The sequence below is a fragment of the Hordeum vulgare genome, chromosome 4H (genome assembly GCF_904849725.1).
Source record: "Hordeum vulgare subsp. vulgare chromosome 4H, MorexV3_pseudomolecules_assembly, whole genome shotgun sequence".
NCBI classification, from domain to species: Eukaryota; Viridiplantae; Streptophyta; class Magnoliopsida; order Poales; family Poaceae; genus Hordeum; species Hordeum vulgare.
This window is the reverse complement of record NC_058521.1, coordinates 270,065,773-270,074,098: the sequence shown is the minus strand read 5'-3', so window position 1 is coordinate 270,074,098 and position 8,326 is coordinate 270,065,773.

Below are 8,326 nucleotides of genomic sequence, written 5' to 3'. Positions count from 1 at the left end.
CCGAGCACCGGAAAAAAGGCCAGGTGGTTCCTATCCCATGACCCAGGGAGCGGGTGGTATTCGTCCGCACTTCCTCTGGCGACTCTGCATCTCGCTTCACCCCTTCGTCACGGGTATGATGTTTTACTATGGGGTAGATTTCCATGACCTCCCCCAGAATTCCATTATGCACATATCCATCTTCATCACCGTCTACGAGGCTTTCCTACGGGTCCATCCACATTTCGGTACTTGGCTCAAGGTCTTCAATGTCAAGCTGAAATTGGTCAGCTACCAGCATGCCGACTACTGTTGGGCCGTGATAAGCTAGATATGTCGCGTGTCATGGACGGAGGGCACACTGATCGACACCATCAACAACTGGCAGAAGGAGTGGTTCTATATCACAGAACCACCAGAAGAAAACTGGGTCGTGCCTACCGAGTTTATGTGTGGTCCCCCTGTGAGGCTGATCTCATTGGCCAGGAAAGATCTGGACCCGGGCTCATCTTCGGATGTGCAGTAGCTGGAAAATGCATCAGGAAAATGGTGGAGTCCAATATCCGGCCGGCCGATGTAGTCGAGGTTACGTTTCATCGCCATATCCTTCCATGCGAGCATCGGGACAACCCGATGTCGTCTCACAAGGCCGACGAGCTCTGGACAGTGCTCGAGTTCTAATGCAGCACCCAAGAAGATTTGTGGCGGGTACTGCTTAAACCGCAAGAGGAGTTGCCGACCGAGGACGAAGATACCGGCTTGGACGGCAATACTCCTTTGGTGGAGGGACGACAATACTCACAATTTTGCTTTTATCAAAGGTCTTACAATATTTTTTTTCACAGGAGTGGCTGGAACTGGCCAAGAATATAGAAGGCCCAGCTCCCGTGCCAGAGGAACCTCAGACTCCACTGGTGGAGCTGATGCTAGTAGAGTCGCGGTACGTGGCACCGGACAATAAGAAGAAGGAGACCTGTGGGGGTGCCGTTCGAGGGGTCTTCCGGATACAAAATCCAAGGATACCCATGCCTCCTCTACCCATGAGGGGGAGGAGGCAGACGAGGAGGAAGAGAAATATTCTCTTCAGGTGAGGAAGAGGGATGCACCAGAAGGGGCCAAGGTCGCCTTTCTTGGTGCAAGCCCGGGCTCTTATGCACAGGTCAGAACGGCTCCTCTCCCAACACTTAGGGTCAAGCCCCAAGCCCGAAGGTATGGAGTCCACTCCCTAATTAAATAGAGTTACACCAATTTTTTATCAACAATGAGAACCGAGCTTTTTTCTATCACAACTCGGTCCGAGATCTTCCAACAGATCGAGTGTCGGAGGGGGATTCGCTTCCCGCTGAGCTGGCCGAGAGTGGGAACACGTCCTAAAACACCCCTCCCGAGTCCTCAGACGAGATCGCCGAGGTGACGTCCCATAGAGCCCCACCGACTACTACCGAGACGGTGATGGTCGAGGTAGATACATCGGGCACCAAGGATCGCAAGGTCCCGACTAAAGAGGATACAACAGCCTTCGAGGACAGAGAGGTTCCAGATGGTGTTAATACATCAATCGCCAAGGACCAGAAGATTTTGGCCAAGGTACATACCTCGGTCACTAAGACTCATGTGACAGATTCCTTCTTTGTAGAGGGGGAAAAGCACCAAATTACCTCTGAACATTGCCCGGAGACATCTTCCGGGGGCCTTGATGCTCCGGCATCTTTTGTGCCACCCCCAGCGCCGCCCAAAATAGATCAAGCTGTGGATGGGTGGCCAACCATAATGGCAGACACCTTGACCGGCTCCTCTATAGCCGAAGAAAATCACACCATTATGGGTGTGGTCTTTAAATATATTCAGTCCGTCGACAACGGACTGAACGAAGCCTTCAACGGCTTGCACACGGGCTTTAAGGTAAGCCATGTAGGATTGTAGGTTTTCTTTTGAAAAGATATATATATGCTTTGATGGGTATAACAGCCCCCGAGCCATGGGTGAGTTGGAAAGAAAAACTCACCCGTGGCTCAAAAACTAATTATTGGGAAAACGAGAAATAGCCCGGAGACTTGATTAAACTGTTCGTTTGAGAATTCTGACTGAGCAATGTTCTCCTCGATAATTCGGAACTGGACTAACATGCAATATTTACCTAGTAGGACTTGTCCTCGGTTGCCAAGGCCAATGCATTGGAAACAACCGAGCTAAGACGGAAACTCAAAGTTTCCGATGAAGAGCTTGACCGCATAAATGGTCGGCTCAACGAGAAGTAGCATAAGCTGGGTCAGGAGGTACATACCGTCGTTGAGCAATTTCAAGGAGCATTCTGGCTGTGTCGGATGACTCTTTGTGTTCTAAATTTGTTAGCCGCCCAAAGACCAAGAGCTTGAGAAGCTAAGGGCCGAGGTGGAGAAAGCCAAACGAGAGGCCGCTGCGCACAAGGTGGCGGCCGAGCAAGTGGTTGCCGAGTTGGACGCCTGGAAGGTGGTCAACAACAAACATGATGCCAGGGTGACGGAGATCCAACAGGATCTGCAAGAGGCAAGCTCTAAATGTGTGGCCTTGGAGCAGAATGCTCAAGAGCACGTGGCCGATCACACCAAACTGTCCGCCAAGCTTCAATCAGAGCGGGTGGAGCGGTAATTAGAACATATTTCTCCATATGTGGTTTTGGTAATTAATGAAAATCCTTATAGACTAATGGTTGCCTTAAGTTATATTCCAAGGAGTTGTCCATAGGCACTTCTTGAAGACCATATGTGGGTTTCAAGGATTTTATATGATGACCAAGGTGGTATTAAAATTATTGTCCAAAGATTGGTCATAAAGACACAAGGTTGATCAATACTAAGCAAAGAGTAAATCAAGATTATCAACACACAAAGTGTCCAAGATGTACCGAGGGGGATCAAGTGATCCCATGGTATGGTAAGCATTGTCCATAACGCTTTTGTGTACTAACCCATGATCTTCGTGAGAGTTCTATGTGGGTTTAGGTATGTTTCCATGGGGTTGTGTCAAGAGGAAGATCTCATTCAAGTTATGAAGGATGACATCAAGTGCTGATTGTCATCAAGATTGCGATGTGCAAGTTCAGGTGGAGCATCACAAAGATATCATGCTTGATGCTTGCTGTCCATTGTGGTGGCAATGGACTTGTCAAGATGTGCTGAAGAGTGGCTCACCCATAGTGAGTATGGGGTATCAATCAACTGATCTTCATCAAACCAACGCAATCAAGAAAGGCAGTCCATCTTGAGGAAGCCAAGATCATCGTCATCTAGCTCAAGAGAACTAGGTGCAAGGTACATGTTTGCGCTTGATAGGTTTCACTATTGTAGGATAGATTGTCGTACTGTCAAGGGGTGCTCTCAAGTGAGTAGCTTGGTCATATCGTTTGTTGAGAGCTCAAACCATTTTAATCCTTGCATCATATTTCTTGGTTCTTGTTTGTTGTTTTTCTTTCTGACTTTTAGAGCTTATGGTCATCTTCATGACAAGCTCAAGTTCATCGAAAACGGAGTCCATATGCATCTTCTATGATGTTTTCAATGTTCGAAGTTTTTGCCGGTTCTTCATTCATAGAGGTATCACATCTCTATATCATTGGCATTTTCACAACTTCATGTTCTTAAGATCTCAAACCATTGGAAGTGTTTGGATAGCTTTTGTCGTCCTGAATCCAACAAGCTTGAGTTTTCTCGATTCGGAGCTCGTATGCGAAAGTTATGGCAGTTTTAGTGGCCAACAGTAGTACCGCACGTGCCAACGGTAGTACCACTCTTGGAGCGGTAGTAGTTTTTTACTACCGCTCTCTGGAGGTAGTACCGACTCTCGGCAGTAGTAGTTTTTTACTATCGCTCCGTTGGACATTTTGCGCATCCTTTTGCCTAAGTAGTGGTAGGCACGGTAGTAGTTTTTTACTACTGTGGTTGGTGTACCTACCGAGCGGTAGTACCGCTCCTAGCAGCGGTAGTGCCGCTCCTAGCAGTGGTAGTACCACTTTGCTCGGGCTGTGAGTGGGGGTAACGGGCAGATTCTTCACCCCACTATATAAAGGGGGTCTTCTTCTGTGACAGCCCCAGACCGATGCTCCAGAAGATTCCCCTTTTATTCCATTGTCAACATGTTGTTAGATTGTCTGTTACACTTATCATCGTATCATGTGCATCATCTGCATTGCATCGGTACTCCATTGCCGCTAGTTTTCAAAACGTGCATCCGTTATTAGTTGCCGGCTCTCTCCGTTTTTGTCGTTGACAGTTTCGAGACCAACCACACATGCACGTGCCCGAGGAATCGATAAAATCTTGTTTTTAAAAGTGTCCTGAAAATATTCTCGGATTGGGTTGAAACTTTGCATGCAGTCTTAATATAGTATAGGTAGGCTGCTTGCCAAACTCCGTCGCAATCGGAGTTCGTTTGATAGCCGAACGATCGACCGTAGCCGCACCATCTTCGGTTTATCGTCGAACGGTTTTCCGGTGTTTAAAAAATATTCTGCCAGGCTGCCAAAACCCTCTCTTCTCTAAGCCCAGTATGGTTACACATCCACTAATCCCTAACCTAGCATAGCTCGCGACTGAGACCGTTCGATCGCATCCTATAGTCCGAATTCGGACGAAATCTGGAAACCCTAGCCAGTTTTCTATAAATAGGCAGCCAAACCCAAACCCCCCTCGTTTCTCGTGCCAAACCCAAACTCTAGGGAAGCCATAAGATCCTCCTCTCCTCCTCCTGAGCCGCTCGGGCCCGTTAGGAACAGATCCGGCCCGCCTGGGCGCGGATCCTCCCGAAGCCCCACAGCCGATCCCGCCTCGGGTGGCCGTTCATCGGAGTTGTGCCACCGCCGGAGCACCATCGCGTTCACGCAGCTCCTCTACCCGGATCCCGACCAGGGCAGACCACGTCACGCCTTCCTTCTCCTTCCCCCCGTTCCCTCTCTCTCATCTGATGTCTCTCTCTTCCCCTGTTCCGCAGGACCGCCATGGCCATGGAGCTCGCTCACCGTTGTTCTTCGCCACATACGGTCAAAAGAGCAGCTGCCACCCTGCGCTGGACCCTGCATCACGCAGCCGCCTCGCCGACCAGATCGCCAGCGTCGCCTCGCCCGTTGACCTTGCCAACCTCGCCAGCGCTCCTCGGCCGCGCCCTCGCCCCAGCGACGACCTACCACTACGGTCGGCCTCCTTCCCGAGCGCTGCACCGAGCCGGCCCATGAGGCCAGGGTGAGCCGACCAAGCCTATCCGGCGCCCCATGCGTAGTTTAGTATTTGACACCCGTTGTGCTGTAGTTGGGACAAATCTGGATGCGGCACGTATTTATTTATTTATTTTCCCTCCGAATATAGTATTTCACGAATATGCAATATTTTCAAATGCTCGTATCTTTTAATACGTGTGTCGGATTGCGACAATTTCTATATGTAACTTGGCTAGAATTTCACGTAGATTAATATTTTCCAACTCTCATGCATATTCAAAACTGTTTAGTATGTTGTTCACAACAGTTTAAATGTCGACATGTTAGAAACGGTTTAGCTCGTAGTTATTTAACCGTAGCTTCGTTGGAAATGATCCATATATGTAAGTGGACTAGAACAACGAGTAGAATCATGTGAAGCACTCTTTTTTGCCGTTTAACAAACATAAAATGTGATTTGCAGAAATCTGGATAGAATTAGAATGTAACGAATGGGGTCGTTTCGGAGATGCTATATTTCATGTCCGGCCTCATTTAAAATGCTAGATAGGTAGTTTTATTTGTGCTTCAGCCCTTGCCATGTTTAACAACATTTAATATTGTCGTGTACCTAAACGAGAGTGAACTAAATATTTGAATGTGGAGTTTCGTCAATATGCAACTCGTTGCATATTGATCTGCACTTAATGTGTAGTGATTGATTGTGTGAATTGATATGCCCTACTTTGCATATTTGAAACTGATCATGCATCATATGTGAATTGCATCATGTCGTGCATGTGTCGTGGTGAATATCATCTGTTGATTCTTGTTTCCGGTTTGCTTCGCCTCGATAGAGTTCCGCAAGTGTGTGGGAATGTGAAGATTCGTTCCACTACGTCGGTTCGTCTGCTTCTCAGAGTCGTTCTTCTTCCTAGCAGGATCTCAGGAAAGATGATCATTTCCCTAGATACCATTACTATCAATGCCATTCTAGTTGTCTTGTTTATTTTGATATGTCTCACTGCCTACCACTTAAATGTCAGCCTCTCAACATTGCTATGAAAACCTTCAACCTGTTCACAACCTAGCAAAGCACTAATTGGTTATGTTACCGCTTGCCTAACCATGTGTTAGCGTTGCTAGTTGCAGCTGAAGTTGCTTCCATGTGATAACATGAGTTCCTTGTTATATCACCCTATTAATGCTACTTAATATTATGCACCTATATACTTGGTAAAATGTGGAAGGCTCGGCTTTCTAGCCTGGTGTTTTGTTCCACCTTTGCCGCCTTAGTTTCGTCTACCGGTGTTATGTTCCATAAATGAGTGATCCTAACATGTTGCACTACAGGGATCAGATAATTTGCCGTCTGCCAAAGGGGGACACACCGGACGGCAAAGGACTTTGTCGTCCGTGTGCGGACGGCAAACTGGGCGGCAAACGAAAATCCGGTGAAGGGCCTCTTTGCCCTCCGCATTGGGTCTGGTGACGATAAAGGATCTTTGTCGTGAGGTGGCAGACGACAAAGAATATGGGAAGGCACATCCGTGGGCACCTCCATCAACTGCTAACGGTAGCCTGCTGGGCCCACAGATATATTTTCGTCTGCCCTGCACCCCTTTGCCGTCTGCCATGCTGGTGGGCAGATGGCAAAGGTGCCACCAAACCCCTCTAGTTGGAGGATTTGCCGTCTGCCCTTTGCCCCTTTGCCTTCCGCCCACAAGCATGGCAGACGACAAAGGGGGCACCAAGTTTGCTTCAAAAGGCCAGTTTGGGCCCTTTGCCGTCTGATGTAGCTCCTTTGTCGTCGGTGGGCACACACCAAAGGGTCCAAACATCCCCTGTTTATTTTATTTTTAATAATATCCAGTAATTTTCACACAAATCAGGAATATATATATATATATATATTTGGCAGTTTCATCCATAATACATAATATATTTGTCAGTTTCATCCATAATCCATAATCCATAATATATTTCACACAAACTACACCATACTCATAACCATATTAAAATAAGTTTCATCCATAATACATAAATATTATGTAAGTTTCATCAGTACCAAACCATATATTACACTAGTTTCATCCATACATAGAAAGTTTCATATCCATTTACTACAATAGTTTCAATCCAAGCTTCCGTGAAGCCATTTTAGAGGAAACCGTATTTAAGCACTCCATCAATATAATCCAAGCTTCCGTGAAGTGAATGTAATCTGCAAAATGGGAAATAAGTAAGTTAGAAGAAGAAGAATAGATGAAGAAGAGAAGTAAAGGTCATTTCGGAGCTAACTTAGCTTACTACATCATTTAGGACGAAACGAAGCTAAGTATATGTCATATTGGAGCTACTTAGGTAAAAATACGTCATTTTGGAGCTAACTATGCTTATTAAGCCATTTTGTAGCTAGCTAAGCTAATTATAGGCAATTTAATAGCTAAGTTAGGGGAATAGGTCATCTTGGAGCTACGTAAGCATATTATGTCATTTAGGAGAGAACTTAGCTGAGTATAGGTCATTTTTTATTAAATAGGCCATTTTGGAGCTAACTAAGCTAATTATGTCATTTAGGACGAAACGAAGCTAATTATCTATCGTTTAGGAGCTACTTAGGTAAAAACAGGTCATTTTGGATCTAATTATGCTTATTAAGCCATTTTGGAGCTAGGTAAGCTAATTATAGGCCATTTAATAGCTATGTTAGGGGGAATAGGTCATCTCGGAGATATGTAAGCATATTATGTCATTTAGGAGAGAACTTAGCAAAGTATAGGTTATTTTTTATTAAATAGGCCATTTTGGAGCTAACTAAGCTAATTATGTCTTTTAGGTGGAAGCCAAGCTAACTATATGTCGTTTTGGAGCTAACTTGGGTTAAATATGTCATTTTGGAGCTAACTATGTGTATTAAGCCATTTTGGAGCTATCTAAGCTAATTATAGGCCATTTAATAGCTAAGTTAGGGGGAATAGGTTATCTTGGAGGTACGTAAGCCTTATTATGTCATTTAGGAGAGAAGTTAGCTAAGTATAGGTCATTTTTATTAAATATGCCATTTTGGAGCTAACTAAGCTAATTATGTTATTTAGGTGGAATCCAAGCTAACTATACGTCATTTTCAGAGCTAACTTGGGTTAAATATGTCATTTTGGAGCTAACTATGCTTATTAA